This window comes from Brachyhypopomus gauderio, chromosome 7, assembly GCF_052324685.1.
Source record: "Brachyhypopomus gauderio isolate BG-103 chromosome 7, BGAUD_0.2, whole genome shotgun sequence".
Classification (NCBI taxonomy): domain Eukaryota; kingdom Metazoa; phylum Chordata; class Actinopteri; order Gymnotiformes; family Hypopomidae; genus Brachyhypopomus; species Brachyhypopomus gauderio.
Genome location: NC_135217.1, coordinates 13,682,195 through 13,697,405, shown reverse-complemented (window position 1 = coordinate 13,697,405; position 15,211 = coordinate 13,682,195). Strand labels below are relative to the sequence as shown.

General features: G+C 44.3%; 40 non-coding genes across 40 annotated transcripts; all 40 read left to right on the top strand.

Annotated features, from left to right (window-relative positions):
* Positions 1-40: 40 nt before the first annotated feature.
* On the top strand, positions 41-113 carry trnar-ucg (transfer RNA arginine (anticodon UCG)). Its single transcript has one exon. It is a non-coding gene; the product is annotated as a tRNA-Arg (tRNA).
* A 397-nt stretch (positions 114-510) lies between these two features.
* trnag-ccc (transfer RNA glycine (anticodon CCC)) lies at positions 511-582 on the top strand. The gene has a single exon. It is a non-coding gene; the product is annotated as a tRNA-Gly (tRNA).
* A 168-nt stretch (positions 583-750) lies between these two features.
* Positions 751-823, top strand: trnar-ucg (transfer RNA arginine (anticodon UCG)). The gene has a single exon. It is a non-coding gene; the product is annotated as a tRNA-Arg (tRNA).
* A 398-nt stretch (positions 824-1,221) lies between these two features.
* Positions 1,222-1,292, top strand: trnag-ccc (transfer RNA glycine (anticodon CCC)). The gene has a single exon. It is a non-coding gene; the product is annotated as a tRNA-Gly (tRNA).
* A 168-nt stretch (positions 1,293-1,460) lies between these two features.
* trnar-ucg (transfer RNA arginine (anticodon UCG)) lies at positions 1,461-1,533 on the top strand. Its single transcript has one exon. It is a non-coding gene; the product is annotated as a tRNA-Arg (tRNA).
* Positions 1,534-1,931: 398 nt separating this feature from the next.
* On the top strand, positions 1,932-2,002 carry trnag-ccc (transfer RNA glycine (anticodon CCC)). Its single transcript has one exon. It is a non-coding gene; the product is annotated as a tRNA-Gly (tRNA).
* A 168-nt stretch (positions 2,003-2,170) lies between these two features.
* Positions 2,171-2,243, top strand: trnar-ucg (transfer RNA arginine (anticodon UCG)). The gene has a single exon. It is a non-coding gene; the product is annotated as a tRNA-Arg (tRNA).
* A 398-nt stretch (positions 2,244-2,641) lies between these two features.
* trnag-ccc (transfer RNA glycine (anticodon CCC)) lies at positions 2,642-2,712 on the top strand. Its single transcript has one exon. It is a non-coding gene; the product is annotated as a tRNA-Gly (tRNA).
* Positions 2,713-2,880: 168 nt separating this feature from the next.
* trnar-ucg (transfer RNA arginine (anticodon UCG)) lies at positions 2,881-2,953 on the top strand. The gene has a single exon. It is a non-coding gene; the product is annotated as a tRNA-Arg (tRNA).
* Positions 2,954-3,351: 398 nt separating this feature from the next.
* On the top strand, positions 3,352-3,422 carry trnag-ccc (transfer RNA glycine (anticodon CCC)). The gene has a single exon. It is a non-coding gene; the product is annotated as a tRNA-Gly (tRNA).
* A 168-nt stretch (positions 3,423-3,590) lies between these two features.
* Positions 3,591-3,663, top strand: trnar-ucg (transfer RNA arginine (anticodon UCG)). The gene has a single exon. It is a non-coding gene; the product is annotated as a tRNA-Arg (tRNA).
* Positions 3,664-4,061: 398 nt separating this feature from the next.
* On the top strand, positions 4,062-4,132 carry trnag-ccc (transfer RNA glycine (anticodon CCC)). Its single transcript has one exon. It is a non-coding gene; the product is annotated as a tRNA-Gly (tRNA).
* A 168-nt stretch (positions 4,133-4,300) lies between these two features.
* Positions 4,301-4,373, top strand: trnar-ucg (transfer RNA arginine (anticodon UCG)). Its single transcript has one exon. It is a non-coding gene; the product is annotated as a tRNA-Arg (tRNA).
* A 398-nt stretch (positions 4,374-4,771) lies between these two features.
* On the top strand, positions 4,772-4,842 carry trnag-ccc (transfer RNA glycine (anticodon CCC)). Its single transcript has one exon. It is a non-coding gene; the product is annotated as a tRNA-Gly (tRNA).
* Positions 4,843-5,010: 168 nt separating this feature from the next.
* On the top strand, positions 5,011-5,083 carry trnar-ucg (transfer RNA arginine (anticodon UCG)). Its single transcript has one exon. It is a non-coding gene; the product is annotated as a tRNA-Arg (tRNA).
* Positions 5,084-5,481: 398 nt separating this feature from the next.
* trnag-ccc (transfer RNA glycine (anticodon CCC)) lies at positions 5,482-5,552 on the top strand. The gene has a single exon. It is a non-coding gene; the product is annotated as a tRNA-Gly (tRNA).
* A 168-nt stretch (positions 5,553-5,720) lies between these two features.
* On the top strand, positions 5,721-5,793 carry trnar-ucg (transfer RNA arginine (anticodon UCG)). The gene has a single exon. It is a non-coding gene; the product is annotated as a tRNA-Arg (tRNA).
* Positions 5,794-6,191: 398 nt separating this feature from the next.
* On the top strand, positions 6,192-6,262 carry trnag-ccc (transfer RNA glycine (anticodon CCC)). Its single transcript has one exon. It is a non-coding gene; the product is annotated as a tRNA-Gly (tRNA).
* Positions 6,263-6,430: 168 nt separating this feature from the next.
* On the top strand, positions 6,431-6,503 carry trnar-ucg (transfer RNA arginine (anticodon UCG)). The gene has a single exon. It is a non-coding gene; the product is annotated as a tRNA-Arg (tRNA).
* A 397-nt stretch (positions 6,504-6,900) lies between these two features.
* Positions 6,901-6,972, top strand: trnag-ccc (transfer RNA glycine (anticodon CCC)). Its single transcript has one exon. It is a non-coding gene; the product is annotated as a tRNA-Gly (tRNA).
* A 168-nt stretch (positions 6,973-7,140) lies between these two features.
* Positions 7,141-7,213, top strand: trnar-ucg (transfer RNA arginine (anticodon UCG)). Its single transcript has one exon. It is a non-coding gene; the product is annotated as a tRNA-Arg (tRNA).
* A 398-nt stretch (positions 7,214-7,611) lies between these two features.
* On the top strand, positions 7,612-7,682 carry trnag-ccc (transfer RNA glycine (anticodon CCC)). The gene has a single exon. It is a non-coding gene; the product is annotated as a tRNA-Gly (tRNA).
* Positions 7,683-7,850: 168 nt separating this feature from the next.
* On the top strand, positions 7,851-7,923 carry trnar-ucg (transfer RNA arginine (anticodon UCG)). Its single transcript has one exon. It is a non-coding gene; the product is annotated as a tRNA-Arg (tRNA).
* A 398-nt stretch (positions 7,924-8,321) lies between these two features.
* On the top strand, positions 8,322-8,392 carry trnag-ccc (transfer RNA glycine (anticodon CCC)). Its single transcript has one exon. It is a non-coding gene; the product is annotated as a tRNA-Gly (tRNA).
* Positions 8,393-8,560: 168 nt separating this feature from the next.
* trnar-ucg (transfer RNA arginine (anticodon UCG)) lies at positions 8,561-8,633 on the top strand. Its single transcript has one exon. It is a non-coding gene; the product is annotated as a tRNA-Arg (tRNA).
* A 398-nt stretch (positions 8,634-9,031) lies between these two features.
* On the top strand, positions 9,032-9,102 carry trnag-ccc (transfer RNA glycine (anticodon CCC)). Its single transcript has one exon. It is a non-coding gene; the product is annotated as a tRNA-Gly (tRNA).
* A 168-nt stretch (positions 9,103-9,270) lies between these two features.
* On the top strand, positions 9,271-9,343 carry trnar-ucg (transfer RNA arginine (anticodon UCG)). Its single transcript has one exon. It is a non-coding gene; the product is annotated as a tRNA-Arg (tRNA).
* Positions 9,344-9,741: 398 nt separating this feature from the next.
* On the top strand, positions 9,742-9,812 carry trnag-ccc (transfer RNA glycine (anticodon CCC)). Its single transcript has one exon. It is a non-coding gene; the product is annotated as a tRNA-Gly (tRNA).
* A 168-nt stretch (positions 9,813-9,980) lies between these two features.
* Positions 9,981-10,053, top strand: trnar-ucg (transfer RNA arginine (anticodon UCG)). The gene has a single exon. It is a non-coding gene; the product is annotated as a tRNA-Arg (tRNA).
* Positions 10,054-10,451: 398 nt separating this feature from the next.
* Positions 10,452-10,522, top strand: trnag-ccc (transfer RNA glycine (anticodon CCC)). Its single transcript has one exon. It is a non-coding gene; the product is annotated as a tRNA-Gly (tRNA).
* A 168-nt stretch (positions 10,523-10,690) lies between these two features.
* On the top strand, positions 10,691-10,763 carry trnar-ucg (transfer RNA arginine (anticodon UCG)). The gene has a single exon. It is a non-coding gene; the product is annotated as a tRNA-Arg (tRNA).
* Positions 10,764-11,161: 398 nt separating this feature from the next.
* On the top strand, positions 11,162-11,232 carry trnag-ccc (transfer RNA glycine (anticodon CCC)). Its single transcript has one exon. It is a non-coding gene; the product is annotated as a tRNA-Gly (tRNA).
* A 168-nt stretch (positions 11,233-11,400) lies between these two features.
* trnar-ucg (transfer RNA arginine (anticodon UCG)) lies at positions 11,401-11,473 on the top strand. Its single transcript has one exon. It is a non-coding gene; the product is annotated as a tRNA-Arg (tRNA).
* A 398-nt stretch (positions 11,474-11,871) lies between these two features.
* Positions 11,872-11,942, top strand: trnag-ccc (transfer RNA glycine (anticodon CCC)). The gene has a single exon. It is a non-coding gene; the product is annotated as a tRNA-Gly (tRNA).
* Positions 11,943-12,110: 168 nt separating this feature from the next.
* On the top strand, positions 12,111-12,183 carry trnar-ucg (transfer RNA arginine (anticodon UCG)). The gene has a single exon. It is a non-coding gene; the product is annotated as a tRNA-Arg (tRNA).
* A 398-nt stretch (positions 12,184-12,581) lies between these two features.
* trnag-ccc (transfer RNA glycine (anticodon CCC)) lies at positions 12,582-12,652 on the top strand. Its single transcript has one exon. It is a non-coding gene; the product is annotated as a tRNA-Gly (tRNA).
* A 168-nt stretch (positions 12,653-12,820) lies between these two features.
* trnar-ucg (transfer RNA arginine (anticodon UCG)) lies at positions 12,821-12,893 on the top strand. The gene has a single exon. It is a non-coding gene; the product is annotated as a tRNA-Arg (tRNA).
* Positions 12,894-13,291: 398 nt separating this feature from the next.
* On the top strand, positions 13,292-13,362 carry trnag-ccc (transfer RNA glycine (anticodon CCC)). Its single transcript has one exon. It is a non-coding gene; the product is annotated as a tRNA-Gly (tRNA).
* Positions 13,363-14,001: 639 nt separating this feature from the next.
* Positions 14,002-14,072, top strand: trnag-ccc (transfer RNA glycine (anticodon CCC)). Its single transcript has one exon. It is a non-coding gene; the product is annotated as a tRNA-Gly (tRNA).
* A 639-nt stretch (positions 14,073-14,711) lies between these two features.
* Positions 14,712-14,782, top strand: trnag-ccc (transfer RNA glycine (anticodon CCC)). The gene has a single exon. It is a non-coding gene; the product is annotated as a tRNA-Gly (tRNA).
* Positions 14,783-15,211: the final 429 nt, after the last annotated feature.

Sequence of the window (15,211 nt, the reverse complement as noted above, 5' to 3'; positions counted from 1 at the left end):
CGAGACGACCTTCAAAGTCTGCACTATGCAAAGCAAAAGTGGCCCAGTGGCCTAATGGATAAGGCATCAGCCTTCGGAGCTGAGGATTGTGGGTTCGAGTCCCATCTGGGTCATACATTGGAGACTAAACAGTACATTCTCATTCTTTGACTTGCCTGCAGACTTCCTCTATCTTCTTTCTTTAGACCCTTTGTAAAGGTAAGTCTGCAAACAAGCTAAGTGTGAAAGCATACAACAATGAGCCATAGAGAAGAACCTTAGACGTCAACCCATGCAGAACAGTACAACATTGTTGACCTCTACATGGCATGTTTGTCTGAGAAGCGAAGAGGAATGAAAAGCATGATGTACTGTCTCACGTGGTTATTGAGCAAATCAAGGACAGGTCCATGGAAAAATGAAACAGTAGCTGAAAATGTGATCTGGCTTGAAAAGATGTGTAAATTGCTCATGGAAAAGCACTGTGATTGGTGTTTACTTTTTGGCGACCTCTAAAGAGTAGCTGCGCAGGCTGCCAGTGGTGTAGTGGTATCATGCAAGATTCCCATTCTTGTGAACCGGGTTTGATTCCCGGCTGGCGCACAGACAAGGAATGTAGAGAGTTCTTTTCTTTCTCCGAACGTCACGCTCTTATGCGCTGAGCTCTTGCCAACATGGTTATGTGGCAAAGAAGCATGGCTTCAGCATATATTTGAAAACTAGTCTATAGTCGAGAAGACCTTCAAAGTCTGCACTATGCAAAGCAAAAGTGTCCCAGTGGCCTAATGGATAAGGCATCAGCCTTCGGAGCTGAGGATTGTGGGTTCGAGTCCCATCTGGGTCATACATTGGAGACTAAACAGTACATTCTCATTCTTTGGCTTGCCTGCAGACTTCCTCTATCTTCTTTCTTTAGACCCTTTGTAAAGGTAAGTCTGCAAACAAGCTGAGTGTGAAAGCATACAACAATGAGCCATAGAGAAGAACCTTAGACGTCAACCCATGCAGAACAGTACAACATTGTTGACCTCTACATGGCATGTTTGTCTGAGAAGCGAAGAGGAATGAAAAGCATGATGTACTGTCTCACGTGGTTATTGAGCAAATCAAGGACAGGTCCATGGAAAAATGAAACAGTAGCTGAAAATGTGATCTGGCTTGAAAAGATGTGTAAATTGCTCATGGAAAAGCACTGTGATTGGTGTTTACTTTTTGGCGACCTCTAAAGTTTAGCTGCGCAGGGTGCCAGTGGTGTAGTGGTATCATGCAAGATTCCCATTCTTGTGAACCGGGTTCGATTCCCGGCTGGCGCACAGACAAGGAATGTAGAGAGTACTTTTCTTTCTCCAAACGTCACGCTCTTATGCGCTGAGCTCTTGCCAACATGGTTATGTGGCAAAGAAGCATGGCTTCAGCATATATTTGAAAACTAGTCTATAGTCGAGAAGACCTTCAAAGTCTGCACTATGCAAAGCAAAAGTGGCCCAGTGGCCTAATGGATAAGGCATCAGCCTTCGGAGCTGAGGATTGTGGGTTCGAGTCCCATCTGGGTCATACATTGGAGACTAAACAGTACATTCTCATTCTTTGGCTTGCCTGCAGACTTCCTCTATCTTCTTTCTTTAGACCCTTTGTAAAGGTAAGTCTGCAAACAAGCTGAGTGTGAAAGCATACAACAATGAGCCATAGAGAAGAACCTTAGACGTCAACCCATGCAGAACAGTACAACATTGTTGACCTCTACATGGCATGTTTGTCTGAGAAGCGAAGAGGAATGAAAAGCATGATGTACTGTCTCACGTGGTTATTGAGCAAATCAAGGACAGGTCCATGGAAAAATGAAACAGTAGCTGAAAATGTGATCTGGCTTGAAAAGATGTGTAAATTGCTCATGGAAAAGCACTGTGATTGGTGTTTACTTTTTGGCGACCTCTAAAGTTTAGCTGCGCAGGGTGCCAGTGGTGTAGTGGTATCATGCAAGATTCCCATTCTTGTGAACCGGGTTCGATTCCCGGCTGGCGCACAGACAAGGAATGTAGAGAGTACTTTTCTTTCTCCGAACGTCACGCTCTTATGCGCTGAGCTCTTGCCAACATGGTTATGTGCAAAAGAAGCATGGCTTCAGCATATATTTGAAAACTAGTCTATAGTCGAGAAGACCTTCAAAGTCTGCACTATGCAAATCAAAAGTGGCCCAGTGGCCTAATGGATAAGGCATCAGCCTTCGGAGCTGAGGATTGTGGGTTCGAGTCCCATCTGGGTCATACATTGGAGACTAAACAGTACATTCTCATTCTTTGGCTTGCCTGCAGACTTCCTCTATCTTCTTTCTTTAGACCCTTTGTAAAGGTAAGTCTGCAAACAAGCTGAGTGTGAAAGCATACAACAATGAGCCATAGAGAAGAACCTTAGACGTCAACCCATGCAGAACAGTACAACATTGTTGACCTCTACATGGCATGTTTGTCTGAGAAGCGAAGAGGAATGAAAAGCATGATGTACTGTCTCACGTGGTTATTGAGCAAATCAAGGACAGGTCCATGGAAAAATGAAACAGTAGCTGAAAATGTGATCTGGCTTGAAAAGATGTGTAAATTGCTCATGGAAAAGCACTGTGATTGGTGTTTACTTTTTGGCGACCTCTAAAGTTTAGCTGCGCAGGGTGCCAGTGGTGTAGTGGTATCATGCAAGATTCCCATTCTTGTGAACCGGGTTCGATTCCCGGCTGGCGCACAGACAAGGAATGTAGAGAGTACTTTTCTTTCTCCGAACGTCACGCTCTTATGCGCTGAGCTCTTGCCAACATGGTTATGTGCAAAAGAAGCATGGCTTCAGCATATATTTGAAAACTAGTCTATAGTCGAGAAGACCTTCAAAGTCTGCACTATGCAAATCAAAAGTGGCCCAGTGGCCTAATGGATAAGGCTTCACCCTTCGGAGCTGAGGATTGTGGGTTCGAGTCCCATCTGGGTCATACATTGGAGACTAAACAGTACATTCTCATTCTTTAGCTTGCCTGCAGACTTCCTCTATCTTCTTTCTTTAGACCCTTTGTAAAGGTATGTCTGCAAACAAGCTGAGTGTGAAAGCATACAACAATGAGCCATAGAGAAGAACCTTAGACGTCAACCCATGCAGAACAGTACAACATTGCTGACCTCTACATGGCATGCTTGTCTGAGAAGCTAAGAGGAATGAAAAGCATGATGTACTGTCTCACGTGGTTATTGAGCAAATCAAGGACAGGTCCATGGAAAAATGAAACAGTAGCTGAAAATGTGATCTGGCTTGAAAAGATGTGTAAATTGCTCATGGAAAAGCACTGTGATTGGTGTTTACTTTTTGGCGACCTCTAAAGAGTAGCTGCGCAGGGTGCCAGTGGTGTAGTGGTATCATGCAAGATTCCCATTCTTGTGAACCGGGTTCGATTCCCGGCTGGCGCACAGACAAGGAATGTAGAGAGTTCTTTTCTTTCTCCGAACGTCACGCTCTTATGCGCTGAGCTCTTGCCAACATGGTTATGTGCAAAAGAAGCATGGCTTCAGCATATATTTGAAAACTAGTCTATAGTCGAGAAGACCTTCAAAGTCTGCACTATGCAAAGCAAAAGTGGCCCAGTGGCCTAATGGATAAGGCATCAGCCTTCGGAGCTGAGGATTGTGGGTTCGAGTCCCATCTGGGTCATACATTGGAGACTAAACAGTACATTCTCATTCTTTGGCTTGCCTGCAGACTTCCTCTATCTTCTTTCTTTAGACCCTTTGTAAAGGTAAGTCTGCAAACAAGCTAAGTGTGAAAGCATACAACAATGAGCCATAGAGAAGAACCTTAGACGTCAACCCATGCAGAACAGTACAACATTGCTGACCTCTACATGGCATGCTTGTCTGAGAAGCTAAGAGGAATGAAAAGCATGATGTACTGTCTCACGTGGTTATTGAGCAAATCAAGGACAGGTCCATGGAAAAATGAAACAGTAGCTGAAAATGTGATCTGGCTTGAAAAGATGTGTAAATTGCTCATGGAAAAGCACTGTGATTGGTGTTTACTTTTTGGCGACCTCTAAAGAGTAGCTGCGCAGGGTGCCAGTGGTGTAGTGGTATCATGCAAGATTCCCATTCTTGTGAACCGGGTTCGATTCCCGGCTGGCGCACAGACAAGGAATGTAGAGAGTTCTTTTCTTTCTCCGAACGTCACGCTCTTATGCGCTGAGCTCTTGCCAACATGGTTATGTGGCAAAGAAGCATGGCTTCAGCATATATTTGAAAACTAGTCTATAGTCGAGAAGACCTTCAAAGTCTGCACTATGCAAAGCAAAAGTGTCCCAGTGGCCTAATGGATAAGGCATCAGCCTTCGGAGCTGAGGATTGTGGGTTTGAGTCCCATCTGGGTCATACATTGGAGACTAAACAGTACATTCTCATTCTTTGGCTTGCCTGCAGACTTCCTCTATCTTCTTTCTTTAGACCCTTTGTAAAGGTAAGTCTGCAAACAAGCTGAGTGTGAAAGCATACAACAATGAGCCATAGAGAAGAACCTTAGACGTCAACCCATGCAGAACAGTACAACATTGTTGACCTCTACATGGCATGTTTGTCTGAGAAGCGAAGAGGAATGAAAAGCATGATGTACTGTCTCACGTGGTTATTGAGCAAATCAAGGACAGGTCCATGGAAAAATGAAACAGTAGCTGAAAATGTGATCTGGCTTGAAAAGATGTGTAAATTGCTCATGGAAAAGCACTGTGATTGGTGTTTACTTTTTGGCGACCTCTAAAGTTTAGCTGCGCAGGGTGCCAGTGGTGTAGTGGTATCATGCAAGATTCCCATTCTTGTGAACCGGGTTCGATTCCCGGCTGGCGCACAGACAAGGAATGTAGAGAGTACTTTTCTTTCTCCAAACGTCACGCTCTTATGCGCTGAGCTCTTGCCAACATGGTTATGTGGCAAAGAAGCATGGCTTCAGCATATATTTGAAAACTAGTCTATAGTCGAGAAGACCTTCAAAGTCTGCACTATGCAAAGCAAAAGTGGCCCAGTGGCCTAATGGATAAGGCATCAGCCTTCGGAGCTGAGGATTGTGGGTTCGAGTCCCATCTGGGTCATACATTGGAGACTAAACAGTACATTCTCATTCTTTGGCTTGCCTGCAGACTTCCTCTATCTTCTTTCTTTAGACCCTTTGTAAAGGTAAGTCTGCAAACAAGCTGAGTGTGAAAGCATACAACAATGAGCCATAGAGAAGAACCTTAGACGTCAACCCATGCAGAACAGTACAACATTGTTGACCTCTACATGGCATGTTTGTCTGAGAAGCGAAGAGGAATGAAAAGCATGATGTACTGTCTCACGTGGTTATTGAGCAAATCAAGGACAGGTCCATGGAAAAATGAAACAGTAGCTGAAAATGTGATCTGGCTTGAAAAGATGTGTAAATTGCTCATGGAAAAGCACTGTGATTGGTGTTTACTTTTTGGCGACCTCTAAAGTTTAGCTGCGCAGGGTGCCAGTGGTGTAGTGGTATCATGCAAGATTCCCATTCTTGTGAACCGGGTTCGATTCCCGGCTGGCGCACAGACAAGGAATGTAGAGAGTACTTTTCTTTCTCCGAACGTCACGCTCTTATGCGCTGAGCTCTTGCCAACATGGTTATGTGCAAAAGAAGCATGGCTTCAGCATATATTTGAAAACTAGTCTATAGTCAAGAAGACCTTCAAAGTCTGCACTATGCAAATCAAAAGTGGCCCAGTGGCCTAATGGATAAGGCTTCACCCTTCGGAGCTGAGGATTGTGGGTTCGAGTCCCATCTGGGTCATACATTGGAGACTAAACAGTACATTCTCATTCTTTGGCTTGCCTGCAGACTTCCTCTATCTTCTTTCTTTAGACCCTTTGTAAAGGTAAGTCTGCAAACAAGCTAAGTGTGAAAGCATACAACAATGAGCCATAGAGAAGAACCTTAGACGTCAACCCATGCAGAACAGTACAACATTGTTGACCTCTACATGGCATGTTTGTCTGAGAAGCGAAGAGGAATGAAAAGCATGATGTACTGTCTCACGTGGTTATTGAGCAAATCAAGGACAGGTCCATGGAAAAATGAAACAGTAGCTGAAAATGTGAGCTGGCTTGAAAAGATGTGTAAATTGCTCATGGAAAAGCACTGTGATTGGTGTTTACTTTTTGGCGACCTCTAAAGTGTAGCTGCGCAGGGTGCCAGTGGTGTAGTGGTATCATGCAAGATTCCCATTCTTGTGAACCGGGTTCGATTCCCGGCTGGCGCACAGACAAGGAATGTAGAGAGTACTTTTCTTTCTCCGAACGTCACGCTCTTATGCGCTGAGCTCTTGCCAACATGGTTATGTGGCAAAGAAGCATGGCTTCAGCATATATTTGAAAACTAGTCTATAGTCGAGACGACCTTCAAAGTCTGCACTATGCAAAGCAAAAGTGGCCCAGTGGCCTAATGGATAAGGCATCAGCCTTCGGAGCTGAGGATTGTGGGTTCGAGTCCCATCTGGGTCATACATTGGAGACTAAACAGTACATTCTCATTCTTTGACTTGCCTGCAGACTTCCTCTATCTTCTTTCTTTAGACCCTTTGTAAAGGTAAGTCTGCAAACAAGCTAAGTGTGAAAGCATACAACAATGAGCCATAGAGAAGAACCTTAGACGTCAACCCATGCAGAACAGTACAACATTGTTGACCTCTACATGGCATGTTTGTCTGAGAAGCGAAGAGGAATGAAAAGCATGATGTACTGTCTCACGTGGTTATTGAGCAAATCAAGGACAGGTCCATGGAAAAATGAAACAGTAGCTGAAAATGTGATCTGGCTTGAAAAGATGTGTAAATTGCTCATGGAAAAGCACTGTGATTGGTGTTTACTTTTTGGCGACCTCTAAAGAGTAGCTGCGCAGGCTGCCAGTGGTGTAGTGGTATCATGCAAGATTCCCATTCTTGTGAACCGGGTTTGATTCCCGGCTGGCGCACAGACAAGGAATGTAGAGAGTTCTTTTCTTTCTCCGAACGTCACGCTCTTATGCGCTGAGCTCTTGCCAACATGGTTATGTGGCAAAGAAGCATGGCTTCAGCATATATTTGAAAACTAGTCTATAGTCGAGAAGACCTTCAAAGTCTGCACTATGCAAAGCAAAAGTGTCCCAGTGGCCTAATGGATAAGGCATCAGCCTTCGGAGCTGAGGATTGTGGGTTCGAGTCCCATCTGGGTCATACATTGGAGACTAAACAGTACATTCTCATTCTTTGGCTTGCCTGCAGACTTCCTCTATCTTCTTTCTTTAGACCCTTTGTAAAGGTAAGTCTGCAAACAAGCTGAGTGTGAAAGCATACAACAATGAGCCATAGAGAAGAACCTTAGACGTCAACCCATGCAGAACAGTACAACATTGTTGACCTCTACATGGCATGTTTGTCTGAGAAGCGAAGAGGAATGAAAAGCATGATGTACTGTCTCACGTGGTTATTGAGCAAATCAAGGACAGGTCCATGGAAAAATGAAACAGTAGCTGAAAATGTGATCTGGCTTGAAAAGATGTGTAAATTGCTCATGGAAAAGCACTGTGATTGGTGTTTACTTTTTGGCGACCTCTAAAGTTTAGCTGCGCAGGGTGCCAGTGGTGTAGTGGTATCATGCAAGATTCCCATTCTTGTGAACCGGGTTCGATTCCCGGCTGGCGCACAGACAAGGAATGTAGAGAGTACTTTTCTTTCTCCAAACGTCACGCTCTTATGCGCTGAGCTCTTGCCAACATGGTTATGTGGCAAAGAAGCATGGCTTCAGCATATATTTGAAAACTAGTCTATAGTCGAGAAGACCTTCAAAGTCTGCACTATGCAAAGCAAAAGTGGCCCAGTGGCCTAATGGATAAGGCATCAGCCTTCGGAGCTGAGGATTGTGGGTTCGAGTCCCATCTGGGTCATACATTGGAGACTAAACAGTACATTCTCATTCTTTGGCTTGCCTGCAGACTTCCTCTATCTTCTTTCTTTAGACCCTTTGTAAAGGTAAGTCTGCAAACAAGCTGAGTGTGAAAGCATACAACAATGAGCCATAGAGAAGAACCTTAGACGTCAACCCATGCAGAACAGTACAACATTGTTGACCTCTACATGGCATGTTTGTCTGAGAAGCGAAGAGGAATGAAAAGCATGATGTACTGTCTCACGTGGTTATTGAGCAAATCAAGGACAGGTCCATGGAAAAATGAAACAGTAGCTGAAAATGTGATCTGGCTTGAAAAGATGTGTAAATTGCTCATGGAAAAGCACTGTGATTGGTGTTTACTTTTTGGCGACCTCTAAAGTTTAGCTGCGCAGGGTGCCAGTGGTGTAGTGGTATCATGCAAGATTCCCATTCTTGTGAACCGAGTTCGATTCCCGGCTGGCGCACAGACAAGGAATGTAGAGAGTACTTTTCTTTCTCCGAACGTCACGCTCTTATGCGCTGAGCTCTTGCCAACATGGTTATGTGCAAAAGAAGCATGGCTTCAGCATATATTTGAAAACTAGTCTATAGTCGAGAAGACCTTCAAAGTCTGCACTATGCAAATCAAAAGTGGCCCAGTGGCCTAATGGATAAGGCATCAGCCTTCGGAGCTGAGGATTGTGGGTTCGAGTCCCATCTGGGTCATACATTGGAGACTAAACAGTACATTCTCATTCTTTGGCTTGCCTGCAGACTTCCTCTATCTTCTTTCTTTAGACCCTTTGTAAAGGTAAGTCTGCAAACAAGCTAAGTGTGAAAGCATACAACAATGAGCCATAGAGAAGAACCTTAGACGTCAACCCATGCAGAACAGTACAACATTGCTGACCTCTACATGGCATGCTTGTCTGAGAAGCTAAGAGGAATGAAAAGCATGATGTACTGTCTCACGTGGTTATTGAGCAAATCAAGGACAGGTCCATGGAAAAATGAAACAGTAGCTGAAAATGTGATCTGGCTTGAAAAGATGTGTAAATTGCTCATGGAAAAGCACTGTGATTGGTGTTTACTTTTTGGCGACCTCTAAAGAGTAGCTGCGCAGGGTGCCAGTGGTGTAGTGGTATCATGCAAGATTCCCATTCTTGTGAACCGGGTTCGATTCCCGGCTGGCGCACAGACAAGGAATGTAGAGAGTTCTTTTCTTTCTCCGAACGTCACGCTCTTATGCGCTGAGCTCTTGCCAACATGGTTATGTGCAAAAGAAGCATGGCTTCAGCATATATTTGAAAACTAGTCTATAGTCGAGAAGACCTTCAAAGTCTGCACTATGCAAAGCAAAAGTGGCCCAGTGGCCTAATGGATAAGGCATCAGCCTTCGGAGCTGAGGATTGTGGGTTCGAGTCCCATCTGGGTCATACATTGGAGACTAAACAGTACATTCTCATTCTTTGGCTTGCCTGCAGACTTCCTCTATCTTCTTTCTTTAGACCCTTTGTAAAGGTAAGTCTGCAAACAAGCTAAGTGTGAAAGCATACAACAATGAGCCATAGAGAAGAACCTTAGACGTCAACCCATGCAGAACAGTACAACATTGTTGACCTCTACATGGCATGTTTGTCTGAGAAGCGAAGAGGAATGAAAAGCATGATGTACTGTCTCACGTGGTTATTGAGCAAATCAAGGACAGGTCCATGGAAAAATGAAACAGTAGCTGAAAATGTGAGCTGGCTTGAAAAGATGTGTAAATTGCTCATGGAAAAGCACTGTGATTGGTGTTTACTTTTTGGCGACCTCTAAAGTGTAGCTGCGCAGGGTGCCAGTGGTGTAGTGGTATCATGCAAGATTCCCATTCTTGTGAACCGGGTTCGATTCCCAGCTGGCGCACAGACAAGGAATGTAGAGAGTACTTTTCTTTCTCCGAACGTCACGCTCTTATGCGCTGAGCTCTTGCCAACATGGTTATGTGCAAAAGAAGCATGGCTTCAGCATATATTTGAAAACTAGTCTATAGTCGAGAAGACCTTCAAAGTCTGCACTATGCAAAGCAAAAGTGGCCCAGTGGCCTAATGGATAAGGCATCAGCCTTCGGAGCTGAGGATTGTGGGTTCGAGTCCCATCTGGGTCATACATTGGAGACTAAACAGTACATTCTCATTCTTTGGCTTGCCTGCAGACTTCCTCTATCTTCTTTCTTTAGACCCTTTGTAAAGGTAAGTCTGCAAACAAGCTCAGTGTGAAAGCATACAACAATGAGCCATAGAGAAGAACCTTAGACGTCAACCCATGCAGAACAGTACAACATTGCTGACCTCTACATGGCATGCTTGTCTGAGAAGCTAAGAGGAATGAAAAGCATGATGTACTGTCTCACGTGGTTATTGAGCAAATCAAGGACAGGTCCATGGAAAAATGAAACAGTAGCTGAAAATGTGATCTGGCTTGAAAAGATGTGTAAATTGCTCATGGAAAAGCACTGTGATTGGTGTTTACTTTTTGGCGACCTCTAAAGTTTAGCTGCGCAGGGTGCCAGTGGTGTAGTGGTATCATGCAAGATTCCCATTCTTGTGAACCGGGTTCGATTCCCGGCTGGCGCACAGACAAGGAATGTAGAGAGTACTTTTCTTTCTCCGAACGTCACGCTCTTATGCGCTGAGCTCTTGCCAACATGGTTATGTGGCAAAGAAGCATGGCTTCAGCATATATTTGAAAACTAGTCTATAGTCGAGAAGACCTTCAAAGTCTGCACTATGCAAAGCAAAAGTGGCCCAGTGGCCTAATGGATAAGGCATCAGCCTTCGGAGCTGAGGATTGTGGGTTCGAGTCCCATCTGGGTCATACATTGGAGACTAAACAGTACATTCTCATTCTTTGGCTTGCCTGCAGACTTCCTCTATCTTCTTTCTTTAGACCCTTTGTAAAGGTAAGTCTGCAAACAAGCTGAGTGTGAAAGCATACAACAATGAGCCATAGAGAAGAACCTTAGACGTCAACCCATGCAGAACAGTACAACATTGCTGACCTCTACATGGCATGCTTGTCTGAGAAGCTAAGAGGAATGAAAAGCATGATGTACTGTCTCACGTGGTTATTGAGCAAATCAAGGACAGGTCCATGGAAAAATGAAACAGTAGCTGAAAATGTGATCTGGCTTGAAAAGATGTGTAAATTGCTCATGGAAAAGCACTGTGATTGGTGTTTACTTTTTGGCGACCTCTAAAGAGTAGCTGCGCAGGGTGCCAGTGGTGTAGTGGTATCATGCAAGATTCCCATTCTTGTGAACCGGGTTCGGTTCCCGGCTGGCGCACAGACAAGGAATGTAGAGAGTTCTTTTCTTTCTCCGAACGTCACGCTCTTATGCGCTGAGCTCTTGCCAACATGGTTATGTGCAAAAGAAGCATGGCTTCAGCATATATTTGAAAACTAGTCTATAGTCGAGAAGACCTTCAAAGTCTGCACTATGCAAAGCAAAAGTGGCCCAGTGGCCTAATGGATAAGGCATCAGCCTTCGGAGCTGAGGATTGTGGGTTCGAGTCCCATCTGGGTCATACATTGGAGACTAAACAGTACATTCTCATTCTTTGGCTTGCCTGCAGACTTCCTCTATCTTCTTTCTTTAGACCCTTTGTAAAGGTAAGTCTGCAAACAAGCTAAGTGTGAAAGCATACAACAATGAGCCATAGAGAAGAACCTTAGACGTCAACCCATGCAGAACAGTACAACATTGTTGACCTCTACATGGCATGTTTGTCTGAGAAGCGAAGAGGAATGAAAAGCATGATGTACTGTCTCACGTGGTTATTGAGCAAATCAAGGACAGGTCCATGGAAAAATGAAACAGTAGCTGAAAATGTGATCTGGCTTGAAAAGATGTGTAAATTGCTCATGGAAAAGCACTGTGATTGGTGTTTACTTTTTGGCGACCTCTAAAGTTTAGCTGCGCAGGGTGCCAGTGGTGTAGTGGTATCATGCAAGATTCCCATTCTTGTGAACCGGGTTCGATTCCCGGCTGGCGCACAGACAAGGAATGTAGAGAGTACTTTTCTTTCTCCGAACGTCACGCTCTTATGCGCTGAGCTCTTGCCAACATGGTTATGTGGCAAAGAAGCATGGCTTCAGCATATATTTGAAAACTAGTCTATAGTCGAGAAGACCTTCAAAGTCTGCACTATGCAAAGCAAAAGTGGCCCAGTGGCCTAATGGATAAGGCTTCACCCTTCGGAGCTGAGGATTGTGGGTTCGAGTCCCATCTGGGTCATACATTGGAGACTAAACAGTACATTCTCATTCTTTAGCTTGCCTGCAGACTTCCTCTATCTTCTTTCTTTAGACCCTTTGTAAAGGTAAGTCTGCAAACAAGCTAAGTGTGAAAGCATACAACAATGAGCCATAGAGAAGAACCTTAGACGTCAACCCATGCAGAACAGTACAACATTGTTGACCTCTACATGGCATGTTTGTCTGAGAAGCGAAGAGGAATGAAAAGCATGATGTACTGTCTCACGTGGTTATTGAGCAAATCAAGGACAGGTCCATGGAAAAATGAAACAGTAGCTGAAAATGTGATCTGGCTTGAAAAGATGTGTAAATTGCTCATGGAAAAGCACTGTGATTGGTGTTTACTTTTTGGCGACCTCTAAAGTTTAGCTGCGCAGGGTGCCAGTAGTGTAGTGGTATCATGCAAGATTCCCATTCTTGTGAACCGGGTTCGATTCCCGGCTGGCGCACAGACAAGGAATGTAGAGAGTACTTTTCTTTCTCCGAACGTCACGCTCTTATGCGCTGAGCTCTTGCCAACATGGTTATGTGCAAAAGAAGCATGGCTTCAGCATATATTTGAAAACTAGTCTATAGTCGAGAAGACCTTCAAAGTCTGCACTATGCAAAGCAAAAGTGGCCCAGTGGCCTAATGGATAAGGCATCAGCCTTCGGAGCTGAGGATTGTGGGTTCGAGTCCCATCTGGGTCATACATTGGAGACTAAACAGTACATTCTCATTCTTTGGCTTGCCTGCAGACTTCCTCTATCTTCTTTCTTTAGACCCTTTGTAAAGGTAAGTCTGCAAACAAGCTGAGTGTGAAAGCATACAACAATGAGCCATAGAGAAGAACCTTAGACGTCAACCCATGCAGAACAGTACAACATTGTTGACCTCTACATGGCATGTTTGTCTGAGAAGCGAAGAGGAATGAAAAGCATGATGTACTGTCTCACGTGGTTATTGAGCAAATCAAGGACAGGTCCATGGAAAAATGAAACAGTAGCTGAAAATGTGATCTGGCTTGAAAAGATGTGTAAATTGCTCATGGAAAAGCACTGTGATTGGTGTTTACTTTTTGGCGACCTCTAAAGTTTAGCTGCACAGGGTGCCAGTGGTGTAGTGGTATCATGCAAGATTCCCATTCTTGTGAACCGGGTTCGATTCCCGGCTGGCGCACAGACAAGGAATGTAGAGAGTACTTTTCTTTCTCCGAACGTCACGCTCTTATGCGCTGAGCTCTTGCCAACATGGTTATGTGGCAAAGAAGCATGGCTTCAGCATATATTTGAAAACTAGTCTATAGTCGAGAAGACCTTCAAAGTCTGCACTATGCAAAGGAAAAGTGGCCCAGTGGCCTAATGGATAAGGCTTCATCCTTCGGAGCTGAGGATTGTGTGTTCGAGTCCCATCTGGGTCATACATTGGAGACTAAACAGTACATTCTCATTCTTTGGCTTGCCTGCAGACTTCCTCTATCTTCTTTCTTTAGACCCTTTGTAAAGGTAAGTCTGCAAACAAGCTGAGTGTGAAAGCATACAACAATGAGCCATAGAGAAGAACCTTAGACGTCAACCCATGCAGAACAGTACAACATTGCTGACCTCTACATGGCATGCTTGTCTGAGAAGCTAAGAGGAATGAAAAGCATGATGTACTGTCTCACGTGGTTATTGAGCAAATCAAGGACAGGTCCATGGAAAAATGAAACAGTAGCTGAAAATGTGATCTGGCTTGAAAAGATGTGTAAATTGCTCATGGAAAAGCACTGTGATTGGTGTTTACTTTTTGGCGACCTCTAAAGAGTAGCTGCGCAGGGTGCCAGTGGTGTAGTGGTATCATGCAAGATTCCCATTCTTGTGAACCGGGTTCGATTCCCGGCTGGCGCACAGACAAGGAATGTAGAGAGTTCTTTTCTTTCTCCGAACGTCACGCTCTTATGCGCTGAGCTCTTGCCAACATGGTTATGTGCAAAAGAAGCATGGCTTCAGCATATATTTGAAAACTAGTCTATAGTCGAGAAGACCTTCAAAGTCTGCACTATGCAAAGCAAAAGTGTGCCAGTGGCCTAATGGATAAGGCATCAGCCTTCGGAGCTGAGGATTGTGTGTTCGAGTCCCATCTGGGTCATACATTGGAGACTAAACAGTACATTCTCATTCTTTGGCTTGCCTGCAGACTTCCTCTATCTTCTTTCTTTAGACCCTTTGTAAAGGTAAGTCTGCAAACAAGCTGAGTGTGAAAGCATACAACAATGAGCCATAGAGAAGAACCTTAGACGTCAACCCATGCAGAACAGTACAACATTGCTGACCTCTACATGGCATGCTTGTCTGAGAAGCTAAGAGGAATGAAAAGCATGATGTACTGTCTCACGTGGTTATTGAGCAAATCAAGGACAGGTCCATGGAAAAATGAAACAGTAGCTGAAAATGTGATCTGGCTTGAAAAGATGTGTAAATTGCTCATGGAAAAGCACTGTGATTGGTGTTTACTTTTTGGCGACCTCTAAAGAGTAGCTGCGCAGGGTGCCAGTGGTGTAGTGGTATCATGCAAGATTCCCATTCTTGTGAACCGGGTTCGATTCCCGGCTGGCGCACAGACAAGGAATGTAGAGAGTTCTTTTCTTTCTCCGAACGTCACGCTCTTATGCGCTGAGCTCTTGCCAACATGGTTATGTGCAAAAGAAGCATGGCTTCAGCATATATTGAAAACTAGTCTATAGTCGAGAAGACCTTCAAAGTCTGCACTATGCAAAGCAAAAGTGGCCCAGTGGCCTAATGGATAAGGCATCAGCCTTCGGAGCTGAGGATTGTGGATTTGAGTCCCATCTGGGTCATACATTGGAGACTAAACAGTACATTCTCATTCTTTGGCTTGCCTGCAGACTTCCTCTATCTTCTTTCTTTAGACCCTTTGTAAAGGTAAGTCTGCAAACAAGCTAAGTGTGAAAGCATACAACAATGAGCCATAGAGAAGAACCTTAGACGTCAACCCATGCAGAACAGTACAACATTGTTGACCTCTA